The sequence below is a fragment of the Pseudorca crassidens genome, chromosome 2 (genome assembly GCF_039906515.1).
Source record: "Pseudorca crassidens isolate mPseCra1 chromosome 2, mPseCra1.hap1, whole genome shotgun sequence".
NCBI lineage: Eukaryota > Metazoa > Chordata > Mammalia > Artiodactyla > Delphinidae > Pseudorca > Pseudorca crassidens.
In genome coordinates, this window is record NC_090297.1 from 162,201,061 (window position 1) to 162,219,343 (window position 18,283).

Consider the following 18,283-nt stretch of genomic DNA (forward strand, 5'->3'; position numbering starts at 1 on the left):
CACAGTGTTGGGGCACCTACCCACCATCAAGGCGGTGGCAGGGTGGGCATATGTGGCTGGACATGTGGATGTCCTGAAGGCTTTCCTGTCTTTTGCTGACCCTGTTGGCCAGTGACTTTCTGACGATGTGTTACGCACAGCATCTTTTTTTTTTTTCTGTATAGGGGCCTCTCACTGTTGTGGCCTCTCCCGTTGCAGAGCACAGGCTCCGGACGCGCAGGCTCAGCGGCCATGGCTCACGGGCCCACCCGCTCCGCGTCATGTGGGATCCTCCCGGACCGGGGCACGAACCCGCGTCCCCTGCATCGGCAGGCGGACTCTCAACCACTGCGCCACCAGGGAAGCCGGGACAGCATTTTAATCTCCGTGACATGTAGGAATACAGACTCACTGGCTGGGGATGTTCCTCAGGCCATTATAAAGGTGAAGTTTACCTTTGGACTCTTTTAGTCACAAGTTACAGAAACCTGTTTAAAATGGCTCAAGTAAAAAGGGGACATTTGTATCAGGATATACTGGTGTCTCAGGGAACCCAAGGGCAAGAAGGGCAAGTAGTCTTGCGAGGGCCTGGAACCAGAACAAACACACGTTCCAAACAGACATCCCATTTCTGAATCTGCCAGCAGAGAATGTTGGAATCTTCTACGACCCAGCTGGGTCTGACCCACTCGGTGAAATGGTGTAGTCCAGCCCAAGAGGGGACAGGGAGACAGACTTGACAGCCAGAAAAAATACCCTATTATATACAAAAATTAAATGTGTGATAAAGCATAACAAATGGGAAAGATTAGTCAGCAAATGGTGCCAATGGCATTTAGAAGTTCATTTTACTTAATATACCAAAATAAACTCCAAACTAATTAAAGGGTATACATTTTAAAATAGTTTTTAAAAGTATACCATAAAAACTAAAATAAAATATCACTTAATGTTAATTGAGACTCTAATGAAAAAAGGGAACAGGTTCTAAGCCCAGAAAGCACAGAGAAAAATAACAAAGAAATGTTGACATCTATTGAGTGCTTAATTATGGTCAGTCTCTATTTTTAAGCACTTTGTCCACATAATCTAATATATCTTTCAACCTTATGAAAATGGTATTATTATTCTCATTTTTAAAGATGAGTGAACTATGGCAGAGAGATATTAAGTAACTTGTCCAAGATCACGCAGTTCGTGGCAGAGCCGTTTTACCCGGAACTGTCTATCCTGAAAGCCAAAGCTCTAATCCTCCATATCGTAAGGTCTCCTTCATATACATTTAAATGGGTTTAAAAGGGCCAAGTTCATTCACTCATTCGTTCAACATGTATTTATTGAGCTCCCACTAAGGGATGGACACTGCTCTAGGCCCTGGGCATACAGCGATGAATCGGGCAGGCAAGCCGCTTGCCCTCAGGGAGCTTATGTTCTAGACTCTAGAATCTAGAGAAGGTACATACTATTTTTTTAAAAAATGAATAAATAAACCAGAGAGTTTCCGACTTCGGCAAGTACTGTAAAGAAGAAAATCTAGGGCTCTGTGATGAATAGTGACTTAGGTAGATTGGGTGCTTGGGGAGAGCTAGGGGACGGAGCCTGGCTGGTGGAGGAGACACAAGGCATCGGGGAACAAGGAGAAGCCAGGAGGACTCAGATTCCGGGCTAGGGTGGATTGGAGTGCCATTTACTAAGATGGGGAAGACAAGCAAAGGTACAGCAGGTTTAGGGAGCAATACTGAGGGTCCCATCTCAAGATGCGTTAAATCTGAATGGCCCATTAGGCACCCAAGCTTGCCGTACAACTTCTAATACGTGCATAGCAAATATCACAAAGCGTTCGTATTGGATACCTTGACGAGAAAAACACACTGAACTTGCAGCAGATGTGTGGGCAAAGGATGGGAAAAGACTATTTAGAAAAGGGAAAATAGAATCAATAAACAAACCTGGGAAAATATTCAGTCTCACTAGTCATCCAAGAAATGAAACTTGAAACATGAATGAGGTAGTATATTTTTAAGTACTAAATTAGAAAAAAATTTAAAAACAACACCCAGTGGAGCCAGGGTGAAATTGGTACTCTTCAGACACTGATGATGACATTGTAAAGTGGCACAAATATTTTGGAAAGTAATTTGCCAAGGGTCATAAAAATTCTATAACCTTGGACCCAGTTTTTTCACTTTGGGGATTCTCCCTTTAGGAAAAGATACTGTGTGCCCATGGTATTTAGCACAGAATTATTAAGAGCGAAAATTCAAAAACAGAAACAAAGCAGCAGGGAAATGGTTACATAACTTATGGTAAATCTTCTCCACTAGAGCCCCGTGGCTGCTGGTTTACCTCCAGTAATGAGTGAGGAAAGTTCTTCCTGGTGGCTAAGATGATCCAGTAGAAACAGCAGGCTGGGAGGCCACAGCCTGCCTCAGGTGTCCCGAGAGGCCCAGGCCTGGCTGGAGGGACACTTCAGGCCTGGTCCCCACAGCCGGGGCACCTGGGAGGATGAAGCCACTGTAGCTCCTGGGACTGGTGGGACTGGCTGGAGTCTCTGAGATGCCACAAGGTGAGAAGGAAGGAACCCACATCCTGCAAGGCGTGTGCCCCATTTCTACCTCAGGTTACGGAACTTCTGACAACACCTGTGTGGCTGCAGAGGCCTTTCCCCGAGATGCAGATAGAGCCAGATGACCCCTGCTGCGCGGCAGGGGGCCCCGGGCCCCGCAGTTTGCCTCTCTCGGTGCTGTGTCTCTGACCACCCTCCGCTTTGCATGGGCTTTGTCGTGAAACACCTGAAATCACAAGTGCAGGGGCTCAAGGTCCTCGCCCTTCAGCTGCTCGGCAAGCTGTTTAAATGAGAGGCAGAGCGCCACACCATTGGTTCCTAGGCAAGTTCCTTGGTGACCACTAAAGCCGGCGTGGAATGCGTTCTCCGGTCTCAGCGGGCAGTCTTCTCGGGGGGAGATCTCCTAGGAGTCAGATGACCCCCAGTTTTTCCATGCGTGTGAGGAGGAGGGAACCCGGGCCCTGTCTCCAGGAGAGGCTTTGTTAGCCCAGCCCCTGACCCCTCCGAGCAGCTTAGGCCAAGGGCACTTCAAAAGTGACCCGAGGAGGTACAATGGACCAGAGAATGTGGCCAAGGGCAGGGAGGAGTGTCAGGAAAGCCCCAGCACAGCACAGCGAATCAGGAATCCGGGATCACCTCTCACTCCTTCCCATGATCCCTTGGAGAGACTCCTGTGTCCAAGTCAGACAGCACTCGGGAGCCTCCCTGCCCCCCGGACTGGACCCAGCTTGCGTCTCAGGGGTGGCAGCACCTCTGCCACCAGCCTGCGGGTGGAGCTGTGCCAGGAGGCCACAGCGGCAATGCAGTGGAGCAGCCCCGGCTGAGAGCACAAGAACCGGGCACTGCACGCTCGCCGCATCCCCTGCTAACCCACTCGGTCTCCAACATTCTCTGGAGTCAGCTGTGCCCACCTGTCTCGAGGTTCCATCTCCCAGGAAAGCGATAGACCTCCTAGACACACAGCTCTGTGGCCACACGCCTCACCCTTATGCAGGGCCTGATGCAGACACCCAGAGCTTGCCTTAAATATGTGCTAACAATTTCCCTGATATGAACTTCGAATACTTGGTGTATTGCCCTTCTCAGCCCCCACCTCGCTCAAACACCCAGCACGGGGCAGGCTGCAGAGATCTCTTCAGAGGTGCCGCTCATGGCTTTTCACTCACCCCTCCCACCTCCAGGCCTGTCACTGCTGAACGGATCCAGCTGAGCTCATAATTTAGCTCCAGGGCCCTGCCCCTGGCTACAGCAGTTTGGACCAAATGGGGTATCTGAATGTCAGCCAGCAAGCTGTGGCTGCAGCTCTAGCCTGAGAAGGGCTGGTCAGATTTCTCTCTGGATTCATCCAGCATCAGGACACTGAGGGCTCTGGCAGAGAGTCCAGAGCTCCAGGAAGATGGGAGACTGACAGAGGAAGCGTGCAAAAGGGACAAAAGTGCCTCTATAAGAAGCTGAAGGAGGGGACTTCCCTGGTGGCGCAGTTGTTAAGAATCCGCCTGCCAATGCAGGGGACACGGGTTCGAGCCCTGGTCCGGGAAGATGCCACGTGCCAGGGAGCAACTAAGCCCGTGCGCCACTGAGCCTGCACGCCTAAAGCCCACAACAAGAGAAGCCACCGCAATGAGAAGCCTGCACACCACAACGAAGAGTAGCCCTCGCTTGCCGCAAATAGAGAAAGCCCGCGCGCAGCAAGAAAGACCCAACGCGGCCAGAAATAAATAAATTTATTTATTTATTTATTAAAAAAAAAAAAGCTGAAGGAAGTATCTAGTTCCCCACCAGCGGTGGTCAGCCGGCAGGAAGAGAGATCTTCCTTACAAACCCTTTGGAGTGACCGCTGTCCTAAATCTTTATGACTCTGAGCTGTGTTCCAATGCTCCCAACAAGGGGAATCCGAAACTAGAGACCCCATCACCCAGAAACGTGCAACCGATCCGTCTGGGGCTCACAGGGCACAGGTACCAGGAGCATCCCCTCTGGGCGGGTCTGACTGACTTCCTCAGACACCAGAAGGAGGAAGCCGGTGCTTCCTGTTGTCTCACTTTTGTTCTCGCTCAGCGCTGACTGTCCACTGGGCTTTCAAGGCTGAAGGCTCCACGACCATCCCGATACCCTCGCTAAAGCCACAGCTGTGTCCTCGGCCTCCCTTTCGACAAGCCACATAATCTGTATGGCTTGGGTAGTTTTACCCAGGGTTGCCTGGATTCCATGCTGCACCAGAATCGCTAGAGGAGAAAGGCTGCTTAGTAATCATATATTCACCTCCAGGTCTCACCCCAGACATAGTGAATCGGAACCTCCAGACCTGGAGTCCTGAATCTGTATTTTATAAGGCTCCCAGAGGATGCTGGTGCATAGCCCGGGGTGGGGACCACTAAGCCAGGCCAACTCCATCTACTCCGGAGGTGGAAACAGGCCGCGGGAGGGGAGGTGTCTTGCCTCGGCCACTCAGCTTTCAGTGGTAGTGGTGGCTGGGTGCTTTCCTCTCTAAACAGGGTGCATTCCCCAATGAGATTCCATTTGTGTAGTCACCTAGGGCTCATTTCTCGGATGCTCTTTGGGAGCACAAGTGGGGGAGAGGAAATGGACAAGGTGACATTTATTTCACACTCAGGACCTGGGCCCCGGATCCACCTCATTTATCCACACCCCTGTGGAGATGTACACACATGTGTATTAATATGTAGCTTCTGGGCTTCCCTGGTGGCGCAGTGGTTGAGAGTCCGCCTGCCGATGCAGGGGACGCGGGTTCGTGCCCCGGTCCGGGAAGATCCCACATGCCGCGGAGCGACTAAATAAAATGTAGCTTTTTTTTTTTTTTTTTGGCGGTACGCGGGCCTCTCACTGTTGTGGCCTCTCCCGTTGCGGAGCACAGGCTCGGGACGCACAGGCTCAGCGGCCATGGCTCACGGGCCCAGCCGCTCCGCGGCATGTGGGATCTTCACAGACCGGGGCACGAACCCGTGTCCCCTGCATCGGCAGGCGGACCCCCAACCACCGCGCCACCAGGGAAGCCCAAATATATAGCTTCTTAATCATGCAAAAGGAGGACAGCAAGGACACCACTTAGACAGACTTTCCATTTCTGGCCAATTGAGCTATTTCTTGTTACTGGATGTGGTTTCCCTGCTCAATTCCCTAAGGCTCATAACAACAGAAAGTCAACATACACAAACCTCCGGCACTGACAGCACCCCCTGAAAGGGAGTACTGCTACTCCCCAGCCCTCGAAGGAACCAAAAAACAAGACAAACCTGGAGAAACCCTGGTAGAGCCCCAAGGGCAGAGCAAGGCCCGTTTCGTTCATCACTGAGTGTGTGTTCAGGCTCGAGCACAGTGTCCGACATGCTGTTCACTAAAGACCTGCCAATCAATCAAACTTCCAGTTTTTTATTGCTCCCATTAACCCAGCTTTATCGATCTCTTCTATTCTGTTAGCGTCAGCGATCCCCCTGGCCCCTGGAATGAAGGGGTGTCCTGTAAGGCTTCTAGAACTTTGCAGAGGTGCTTTCCCTTTTGCCCAGCCATGACAGATCTCTCCTCCCTCCAAACTGCTGCGTTCCCCGCCTCCTGAATGGCCCCTCCCTCTCTAGCCAGGGAGCACTTGGACACGGATCTCACCCACTGTACCTAGCTGGTTCTACCTCTTCAACAGGTCTCTCTCACCTTTCCTCTCCCCTCTGTGGGCCTCAAGTCACACTTGGCTCCTCCCCAAGCCATCCTCCCTCCACTCACTTCTTCCCAAAGGGCAAGTATGTTGGTCTGATGGATTGGTTTCCCAGACATGAATTGGGCCATGATTCCTGTGGGCGCCATCTTGAAGATATTCCTGATCTTTTATGAGGCAAACATGTTCTACTGCTCTGCCTCCTGAGGCTGCCCTGAGGCTTTTCCTCACCCTTTTAGTTTGGTAACTGGGGTTTAGGGGAGCTAAAGAGCACTGATCCCTAGCCTAGGCCAAAAAAATATTGTACATGGTTCAGCCCAGTTTAATAGAGGTTGGGATTTGGACCCCAAACACCAGCTTCTATTAAACTTGGAGTCTTAGGGACTACAATAAATGACAAACTTGTTTTCCTCATCCAACTTCTGGACTAATTTAGAGATAAAAAAGGAGGAACAAAGCATATAGATGTCAAATTGTCATCTTGGTTACAGATAAAGCTGATATTGGAGAATGTGGCTCATCCTGGAAGCAAGTAGGATTTCTTCCCCACAGTCAGTTCTGGACCAGGGCAGCTTCCAGAATGGGAGACTGGCAGATGTCAGCTCCCATGAAACCTGAAGCATGGACCAGCAGACTGCAGTGTGTGCTTTCTCCCCTGGGAGGAATCAGGGAAGCAGTGGCAAGAGACCAGAGTATTGTGCTAATTGATACAAGGATAACTGATCCTTTTAAGCTTGGAAGGAAACACAAAGAAAGGGGAATTAATATGGCAACTTAACAAAAGTGGTATTTCCTCTTTCTTACTCAGCCTCCGTTCCCTGGATGTTTCCCTGGGAGCTTTGTAGGTTGGCAGGTGGTTGGGCTGGAGCAGGATTAGACATTCCTGGGTTCTCTGTCTTGATAACCTTGTAACGGTACCCAGGCCCACCATCATGCCTAAACCCGTCATCCCTCGTGCTGCTGCAGAATTTCAGGCCTTTGTCATCACCTCCCATCTGTGTTATTCCAATGGGCTCCCGTCTTCGTCAGTTTGGGCTGCTATAATAGAATTCCGTAGACTGAGTGGTGTATAATATAAGCAAGAGAAGTTTATTTCTCACAGTTCTGGAGCTGGAAGTCCAAGATCAAAGTGCCGGTGCATTTGGTGTCTGGTGAGAGCCCACTTCCTGATTCGTAGATGGCTGTCTTCTTGCTGGGTCCTCACATGGTGGAAAGGGTGAGGAAGCTCTCTGGGGCTTCTTGTATAAGGGCACTAATCGCACTCATGAAAGCTTTGCCCTCATGACTGTGTCACATCCAAAGGCCCCGTCTTCCAATATTATGACATTGAGTGTGGGTTTCAACCTACGGATTTTAGGGGGACACAAACTTTCAGACCATAGCAGCTCTTCACTAGTGTCCCTAAGCCAGTTCCCCCTCGAAATCAACCCCCCACTTGCACCCAGAGTGATCTTTCTAAAAACACAGATCTGACCGTGTGACTCTGCTGCTAAAACCTGCAGTAGGCTCCTCACCAGTTACAAAATGAAATTCTGATTAGCGTGACCCCTGCCGGATAAGAGCCCAGAACTTCCAGTGGAGGGGTCAGTGTGAGGATAGGTTTCTGGTTGCCAGGATTGAAATTTACTCAATCTGGGTTGCCTGAAAATGTGGCTCAAAAAATTTGTGGTAAAGTTCATCTAAGCTCAAATGAAGGATCAAATTCAGATTCTTCAGCTCATCATCAACCCAGAAACCCAAAGATATAGTACCTCCCTTTCAATGGCTGGATATCTGACATGCCATAAACAGGGTGTTCGGACATTGATGGATTTTCCCATCCCTCCTTACCTTCGGGTCTGTAGCAGCGGCCTCAGCCTAGAGTCTCTCACCTGGTCCTTCTCAGATGGAGGAAGAAGGTCAAAATCTGATAACAAAGTGTTATCAACTCAGGCGCTCTTCTCTCTCGGTTCACAGACTGGACCCCATAGACTTTAGGATGAAACAAACCTCAAAGTATTCTGTGCTCGCTTCAACTCCATGTGCTCCCCCCCCACTCCGTGTCACAGGTGATGTTTGCACCAACGATGGCAGAACTTTAACTGTGTTTTCACCCAATAGAGCGGAGTGAGAAGTGACACAGGGAGAAGATGCCTGTCTCATAATGTCTCACCATCCCATGTACCATCCAACACACTGGCGAGACGCCCTTGTCTGCCTCTGCAGTCGCTCAGCTCAGCTCTCTCCTGAACAGCCTTGGGGCTGATGATTCACTCCCCTCCCCTACTTCCCAGCCTCTTGCAGCAGGGCGTCCAGAGGTCACCTCTGTCCCCTGTCCAGTCTCCTCTGGATGTGGAAATCAGCCTGAGAGGTATAAAGTAAACTGTTTTCTGATGACAGATGGTTCTGTGGTAGAAAATAAAAGAAAGAGAAGAATAATGATACTAGTTATTCCAACTTTTCTTTTTTCTTTGGGGAAGATGTCATACATAAAACAGAAGGAAGCAAGATTTTGCCGTAAAATATATCTTCCTGGAATACTCCAACAGTGGCTCTGTTGAGTGGTCAAGGCCTGATCTGGCTGAACTAATACGTACTCAGTCAAGGATGAGAATGAGAACCCAGTCCAGGCCCCGGAGGCCCTAACAACTTCTGAGGGATGGCGTGGGACTCGGCTCCGCAGACAGAGCAGGTAGCCAGCAGCAGCTCCTTTCCGCAGGAAATGCCGGCTGGAAGGGTGAAGCCCACAGTGCTCACCTTTGGTGGCCGTGGGCCGGTTACTCAGTGCTCACCCTGGTATCCCTCCCACGGCCAAGGGCCTGTCTTTGGATCACTGAGAAGGTGAGCAGCTGGGCTCCCTCTTGAGGTCCCACGTAAGAACCTGGGCCTGACAGATGCTACAGCCCTGACACAGGTGAAAAGGGAGAGTGGCCAGACAGCTCCACTGCTGTCGGCAGAGGGACAGACCCAGTTCCAAAACCCCACGCCAGCTTGACCCTTCCTCTCTAGATGAGGGAAATCAGTATCTGCCTGGGTACGTTTTGAAAGGATAAATGGGCTAAGGTACAAAAAAGTGACCAGCACAGTGCTTGGAACGTGATAGACACTTAGTAATTAACCGAGCAAGTGGGTTGAAGACCAAATACCGAGGCAACAGTCTTTTGCAGAAAGAAAAAAGCCTTATTGCAGGGCAGCCAAGCAAGGAGACAGGAGGTAATGCTCAGACTATCGCCCCATCAGCTTTTTTTTTCTTTTTGGCGGTACGCGGGCCTCTCACTGTTGTGGCCTCTCCCGTTGCGGAGCACAGGCTCCGGACACGCAGGCTCAGCGGCCATGGCTCACGGGCCCAGCCGCTCCGTGGCATGTGGGATCTTCCCGGACTGGGGCACGAACCCGTGTCCCCTGCATCGGCAGGCGGACTCTCAACCACTGCGCCACCAGGGAAGCCCAACCCCATCAACTTTTGAGGTGGGATATTTATAGTGGAAGTAGGGAGTAAGAGGGGGAGGGGGCTTAGAAATGATTGGTGGAAGCAGTTTGTAAGTTTCAGGAGTTCTCTGCACAGCCTCGCCTGCTCTTCCTGCCTCTTCATGGGTCCTACATCTCCTAGGTGAGCAGAAGCCTGAGGCCTTCGGGTGTCTCAGGCCCCCAGTTTGGGGAGGTGGTGGGGAACAGGCCCAGGCTGGGATGTCGGGCGGGGGGTGCTTCCGAGCCCCTCTTGGAGAAAGATGCTGGGGGCTGATTCCTTAAGGTGATTTCATGGGGCCCAGTTGCTTGCAGGACTAATTGATTCTAAAGTCCAAGGGGGCCCACAAGGCCATCAGACCCAGTCCTTATCTATCTTCAAAGGGAAAACACCGCTGCTTTAGGGCACACCTTCCTTCTCAGCTAGAAGATACCATTAGCTTTTGTTCTGTCGTTGTTCTCATTCAGAGTCCTCCTACTGGGTGAGACAACCCGCTGGATTCTATGCCTGGCCGGGTGTCTTGAGGGCCAGGGCAATGCAACTCTCTTCCCTCCCCACCCGACTCCCCGCTGTCCGGGATCTGATCTGTCAGTCTTCTGGATACTTCTAGACCTGATGAGGGCAGGAATCAGTGGAGGTACAGGGAACCATCCACCGAGACAGAAAGGTGGGCATCTGGGAGCCTGCTGGGGGGTGGAGCGGTGCTCTCCCTGCGCCCGCAGCGTGAGAGGACGGCTGCCCTGTGACTCATCTGCCAGGGGCCACCTTTCCCTTAGCTTCCGCCTGGCCCTGCCGCCCCTCTGCTACATCACACGCTGTGCCCACTGGGCTCTGGGTGAAGAAGGGACTCCTTCAGCTCCACCCTGGAGATGGGGGTAATGGGGCTGGTACCTGCACATCCCTACACCTCGCCCCCCAGGCAGAGGGTAGGAATCCAAGGCCCTCCCCTCCCACCCTTGGCTCTGACTCTGTGTTTCTCTACCTTATTTTGCCCTCCTAGGTAGCCACTAATTCTAATTTTAACCAAGATTTTTGTTCAATCAGCCTAGCGTGCCACACGTCCTGAAGAAGCCCTGTTCTTACTGCCCCTTGGAGAAAACCAGAAATGAGTACATTTAAGGAGTGGTTCGGAATGGGGGCTCCAACTGGGGGTCTCCATAGGGTATCCCCCGTACGCGCCCATGGGCAGGAGGTAAGCTGTGACCATCACACTCATGGGGAGAAGCCAAAGGACAGAGACCATTAACAACAACAAACTTGGGAATCGAAAATACTCAGGTTCCACGGTGCCTCAGCTAATGGAAACGCTTTAAGATTACTTCTTTATGTACCTCACTTTGCCCAATTTTATTCATCATGGATAGAGTTCTTTTTAAAATGTTTAATTCACTTTCCTGTCTTCCCAGAAGAGTAAGTTGAAATTGATTTTACCTACTTTTCGTGACTCTGTTATCACTTTGAATATTGGTAACGGTCTGTGATATGTTGGAACGCCCTCGTGAACTATTTAGAAAAAACAGACGTGACAATTGCCGCTAGTCTACTATGTTTTTTGAAGTCTACTTTTCTTAATTCTTTCTCGATAATAAAAAATATATATATTTACATAGGTAGAGTAAAAACACCTTTCTTTTCTTCCAGTTTTTAGTCTGCAGTAGACAGAGAACAAGATGAAGTCTGATAGAACTATTTGTAAATTAAGTGTCAACATGACTTGAGTGAGGGTCTAAGAGGTTCCCCGTGAGTGAAGTTCAGGATATTTAAAATAGAAATTTTGTGGCATTTAAGCTGCCTCAAGTCCTTTTCTCACATACTCAATCACTCACCAAATAGCTCTTGAACACCTACCAGCTGCCTGGCCTTTTCTGAGCACCATGGCTACAACAGCGAACAGGAGGGCAATCTCTCTGCCCTCCCACACCCAGCTTGCTTCCTAGCGGTTGGCTGTGGTCTGAAAGGTGAAATTGCTGAGTAACTAAGTTCCAGGTAGAAAGAATGTGGCTGCGTGTGCCTTCTGTATGTGGTCCAGAGACATACATTTAGTTCAGAAATGTGTTAGGACACGCATACATTTCTCAGACACTGCGCTCCCAAATCCCTCTAAATCCACCCCAGTCTTCTCCTGCCATTGGTTCCAAAGATACAGTTGAAAGTAGAGGAGCTCAACCATTTACAGAAAATAGAATCCTGACTTTAATTGCCATCTGTGGACAGATGGGCAGATAATTATGAGACGAGTTTCAAAAAGAAAATGTAGTTCCCAGAGTGTCCCGTCTCCTTTCCTCTCTTCCTTCCCTTCTTCCTCCCTTCCTTTTATTCATATAACAACATTTATTGAGCACCTACTACATGCCAGACCCTGGGCTAAGTACTGGAGATATAAAGTTAAAGAAGACTTACCTCTTATCCCTGAGGACCTGACACTGTAGTGAGAAGTGATTGTCGTCATCAGGGATGATGAATACCAGGATGGAGATGCACTGCTGCACAGGGAGATCTGGGGACACACAGGGGAGAGATTTAATCCAGAGTGAGAAGAGGAAAGAGAGCACCAAGGAGGGCTTCCTGGAGGAGGAGGCAGCGAAACTAAATTTTGCAAGATGAGTGACAATGGGTCTGCCTCTCGCCTTTGACATCTAACCACCAAGTCAGATCCTATAGGTTGGAAGTCCCACCTAGGCGAGGTGGGCAAGAATGGAACCATCTGGGGTATGGAAGGCAGGAAGTGTTGTTAGAACCCTTTAAAGACCCCCAGTGTTCATATCCTTCCTCACTGGCCACCTCCGAGGCCTATTTTTAAGATGATTCTGAGCCAAGTCCCTTTTAGAACTGGTAACCTCTGAGAGGGGCGGTTGGACCAGCAGACACTGGGTTTGTCTATTTGTGACCTCAATGCCCCTGCAAGCTGGTGGAGCCTGGTGGGTCATCAGGCGGCACTTTTGTTCAGTGAGCATTTTTTGTGCACCTACTGTGTGCCAAGCCCTGTCCCAGGCAGTGGGATCCATGTGAGCAGACAAGCCCTCAGCCCTGAGAGGCTGACAGTGTATTATGTGTAATTTGATGATCTCAAGCAAAACAAAGTCCTCCAAACATGCCCTCACTCACTTGAACCCACTCAAGGTTTCTTTAAAAAAAAAAAAAAAAACTATTGACTAACCCCTTTTCTTCTTTGCAAAAATTTCTTCTCAAGGACTGAAACATGTGTTTCTGCTTCCCTGCTCAAGTATGCAGTGTTTTAATGAACTGTTTTCTTCCTGTGTTGCTTTTGTCAAGAAAAATAAGAGCACCCCTTTCCTTTCTCCTAATGACGCAGCAGAGAACATTTTCAACTCGACACTCCCCCATTTCCTCTCCCCACCCCTTCCCAAACCAATTTGGCATTTGTCCACTTTCCACCTTCAGGTTCAAAGTGAGTCTATGTGCTGTGAGAACAAGGTCATGTCTGGTACTCATCTCTACCCTGTGTGCTGTGACATTTTAGGTTTCGCTTTTTTCAGCAGAAATACCTGGGCTTGGTGGGGAGGAATCAAGCAGATCTGAGTTCGAATCCTGTCTCCTGCATTTACCACTGATGTGAACTTGGGCGGGTCATTTAACCTCCCTGACCCTGTTTCCTCCTCCGTAAAGTTGAGCTGAACCATCAAGCCCAACTGTTGACCCTTCCAGCTTGGAAGGGATAGTGACAAATGCTGGGACAGGAGAGAGAGGGTCATCCTGAAAATACACCGGGAGTAAAGACATAGGAAATCAGCCCAGCGTCAAGACAATTGGGCTGCCAATGGAATCACTTGTCAAACTGCCCACCACAGTCCTGGCCCCCCTGAGGCTCAGTTAATGCTTCTTCCTGTCTCATCCACCTTCTCCAGTGAGACCAAGGTCAGGGACGACCCAGACAGCTTTGGTCTATCCCACGTGTTCTGGGATTGTCAGGACGGCCCCGATTTCCTTTCAAATGTTCTCTGCAGATATCCTCATATAACATCAAAATTCTTGAGAAATCCAATATTTCAGCATATATCCAATGACTCTCAGACTACCTCTCATATGGGAAACTAGCACAAGTGTGCCTTGTTCAAGCGTAAGTCCTGTGTTTTGTTTCCAAAACGCCGTTCATATAGCTGTGAGGTCTCTATGGGGCAGACCAAGAGAATGAGGTTGGGTCCACGCAGCCTGTCTCACTGAAGTCTGCTCAGGGCTCTTAACACCCTGGCTTCCGTGTGGCCTCCTGAATTCTTCAGGCTCTGCAGTCAAGCACTGTGTTTGGTTCCTTGGCTTTAACAACTCCCTTTCTGATTACCTGCTGTGCACATGGGCCACTTGGAGGCCATTTTCAATCTATGATTTTGATTGATTTTCATAAGAATCCTGCAAGGTAAATCTTTTTTTTTTTTTTTTTTTTTGCGGTACGCAGGCCTCTCACTGTTGTGGCCTCTTCCGTTGTGCAGCACAGGCTCCAGATGCGCAGGCTCAGCCACTGGGCCATGGCTCATGGGCCCAGCCGCTCTGCGGCATGTGGGATCTTCCCGGACCGGGGCACGAACCCGTGTCCCCTGCATCGGCAGGCGGACTCTCAACCACTGCGCCACCAGGGAAGCCCTAAGGTAAATCTTTGTTTTCACGTTGCAAGGGATATAGACAAATGTTAATTGCCCCAGGCCAGGGAGGGCTACTGTAAAGACATATTGGAAGTAAAGAAACACAGGGTCTCTGGGTGTCAAGACAATGGAAACTCAAGGAGAACAGGGAGATTGTTCTGGACCAGGTGTGTCCTCAGAAGCAGGCGTGCACGTGCTGGGTCCCACCTGAGTGTCTGCCCGACAGTGATTCAATTTATCCGGGTCTCTGTAGCATCTGCAGCTGCTCCTCTTGCCCCTACTCTCTCCATTTCTCTTCAAGCACCTTCTTTCTGCCTCAAGGCTTCTGCTGACTCATGGGTTTCCTCACTGTCCTTTCCTGGCTGACATTCAGCCCCTGGAGTCCCCTCCGTGTGTCTCTCCGCAGCTACCCTCCGGTGCAGCAGGCAGAGTCTTTCTGCAGGACCCCCTGAGGGCCTCTGCAGCTCCCACAGGGCTGCCTTGGAGGTTCCCAGGTCCAATCAGTGGTGGGGTCACATGTGCAGAACAGGGTCACCCATGCTCAAGGAATAGCCAGGAGCTGCTCAATGAAGAGCCACGGCCGGACAGCTCAGCACCGTATCCTGGTCAAGGACTGGCCCTCTTTATAGATGAGGAAATGGACCCCGAGGAAGATTCAGTATTAGTGAGGGGCAGAGCAAGGACCGAAACTCAGTCCTGGCATCTCCAAACCCGTCACACCCCTCTGCTTCCTGTTTCTGCCCATCATGCAGGATCAGAGGGAAGACAAGCTTCTCCTGGCTGCTGCCTGCTTTTCACCTCTGTCCTGATGTGACCTGAGTGTCCATCATCCCCAAACATTCCCCTCGCCTCTCAGCAGCTGGCCAAGACTTGGAAGTCCCCCTGCTAGAGTCCCTAACGAATCAAACAGGAGGGCCCCGGTCTCCCGGAGGACCCAGTGAACCCGCCATTGGCCTGATGGCCAGGTGGGTCCTGGGACAGTGCGAGGGAAAGCCCAGGCTCATGGCACCGAGGCTGCACTTAGGAAATAGAGGGCCAGCAGGAAAAGTGGCTGCAGCTCTGGGCAGCTTGAAGCACCCGTGGGTGAGCACAGACGTTCAAAGCCTCCACTTCCATCTTCCATCTAGGCACCCCCAGTCCATAGCTGGTCAGGTTTCTGGGCCCCAAACTGGAACACGTGGTCCAATATATCATGTTTAGACAGTGAGACAAAAGATTCAAAATCAGGACTTCCCTGGAAAATCCAGTCCCTCCTGTGGTCTTCAGGTGGGTGTTTGGTTGGGTTCAACTTCGTGTGCGAGCTCTCCCGTCAACCACAGGTGGCTGGGGCCCAGGAAGGAGGCGTCTCTTGCAAAGGCGCCCTTGAGAGACACGCTCTCCCCAGGGCAGGCGGCCCCAGCTACTTCTCAGCTCCTGTGGTAAACTCGAGAAGATCAAGGGAGAAGGAACCTGTCACGTCCTCCTTCTCCTCTGCCCGCCCCACCCCGTCTTCATTCTGTCTCCCCTCAGCCCTGATTTGCTCTCTCTTCCCAGCTCGCTGCATGCCTGAAGTGCCCCAGTGAGTCCTCCCACTTTGCAGATGAAGAAATGGAGGTCTTCGGGGGACTTCCCTGGTGGTCCATTAGGTAAGAGTCTGTGCTCCCCGTGCAGGGGGCCTGGGTTGGATCCCGGGTCGGGGAACTAGAGGCCACAGGCGTGCCACAACGGAGATCCCACATGCCACAACTAAGACCTGGTGCAGCCAAAATAAATAAATAAATAATTTTTAAAAAAGAGAGAGAAAGAAATGGAGGTCTTCAGGACGTAAGGACACTTTCCAAGATCATAGAAGACAGGTTAGCTGGAAAGTTTCTATAATTTAAGACTCAATCTGGCAGCCCGTCTGTCCCCGAGAAGGCCTGCTACCACGTGTCCAGTGCTGAGTTGGGCACCATGGGAATTAAAACACAAAAGAATAAAATTCCTACTCAAGAGGTATGTGGTCTACATCTGGAGATAAAACTAGAAAACGGAGTAGGGACTGAAATGCAGCCTGAGCTCTGCTCTCCAAGTAGTAGTTGCCCTGGTAGGGGTTGGAAGAGACGCCTTTTTAAAACTTGCACCAAAGGTACTGTGTGGACTAGGAAAGACCCTAAGAGGTGAGATCCCCCAGGACTGGGCAAGCTAGACAGACAGAGTTGTTTAATGTTGAGACAATTGGTGGTAATAGGGAGCCACTGTGTGTTATGGAGCTACTGAATACCGAGACAGGCTGGGGGAAGCCAGCAGTGAGAGGGGCTGCCGGATGCACTGGAGAGGGAGAGCCTGGGACGAGGCGTGTCACAGCCCACAGCCAATGCGGTGATGATGGGGACAGCCCAGAGCTGGGGCTGACGATGAAGTCAGCCCCGCCCCCAGCCCAGGCCATCACCCACGTTCACAGGGCCACTTACAGCCCCTCCTCCCCAGCACTTAGCCCAGTGGTAAGTTAACATCCATGTGTGGTCATCTGATGAAGGTCTGTGGACCTTCCCCTCCCCCACCCCCGGACTGAATGCTCTGCGGCGGCAGGGGTTGTATATTTTTCTGTCTTTTTTTGTTTCATTGGAGTATAGTTCATTTACAATGTTGTGTTACTTTCTGCTGTACAGCAAAGTGAATCAGTTATACATATACATATATCCATTCTTTTTTAGATACTTTTCCCATGTATGTCATTACAGAGTATTGAGTAGAGTTCCCTGTGCTATACAGTAGGTCTTCATTAGTTATTGTTTTATATATGTCAATCCCTATCTCCCACTGTATCCTTCCCCTATTTTTTTGTCTTGTATCCCCAGCACTTAGAAGTCACTCCACAAATGACCATTGAATGAATGAAAGAATGAATGAATGAGGGAAAAAGTGATCGGTGACCAAACTGGGCACTTTGATAAAGGAGTTTTATATTTGCTTTCAGTTTTCCAATGTCCACTTCCTCGGTGGGTGAAATGATATATTTTTCTCTTTCCTTCTGCTTCCAAAGGTAGAGTAATAGTAACACTTTTAAAAAAGATTGGTGGGACTTCCCTGGTGGCGCAGTGGTTAAGAATCTGCCCGCCAATGCAGGGGACATGGGTTCGATCCCTGGTCCGGGAAGATCCCACATGCCGCGGAGCAACTAAGCCTGTGCGCCACAACTACTGAGCCTGTGCTCTAGAGCCTGTGAGCCACAACTACTGAAGCCCGTGCGCCTAGAGCCCGTGCTCTGCAACAAGAGAGGCCACCACGATGAGAAGCCTGCTCACCGCAATGAAGAGTACCCCCTGCTCGCCGCAAATAAAGAAAGCCCGTGCACATCAATGAAGACCCAACGTGGCCAAAAATAAAAATAAATAAATCTGGAAAAAAAAAGATTGGTATTCCTCTGGAATCTTTTTTTGTTCTTTTTTTTCCTCTTTCAGCCTCTGACCATGAAAATAAAACATGGTCATTATAGGAATTTTTTAAGTAGAAAAAAGAATAAAGAAGCTGGAAAAAAAAATTACTCATGACCCCATCATGAAGATGCTTCAATAGTCAGTTTGTTGGCGTATTTCTTTCAGGACTCTGACATCTCTTAGGGGCAGAATAAGATTTCAAAGGCCTTGACCTCAGGACTTGTTCTCAGGCCTCCTTCCCAGCTGCCTCACTCACAGCCATTTCTCCAATTTACCAGGGAACCATTCCTTACCCTTCTCCCCTGCTCTTGTCCTAGCACTTTCCCAAGGCCTTAACGAGCTTTGGGAAGGCCGCCCTCCACTTAATGATGGAAATGAAGCGACTTTGGACTTGAGCTTTTCCCCTGCATTTGGCAGCCAAGCTCTCATGGTGTTGGGTGTCAGGTGTACGGGTGTTTGGCATTACGTTAATCTCTTGCACTATTATTCTTTTCCAATTTTTCTGTCCCTTTCCAGACTAGTTGACATTTCCAACAGTTGACTCAGCCATCAGCGTGTCACTAAAATGAGGTGTGAAGTTTCTTCAAAATTACTTGCCTAAGACATTTATAATTTCTGGATTTTCAAGATGAT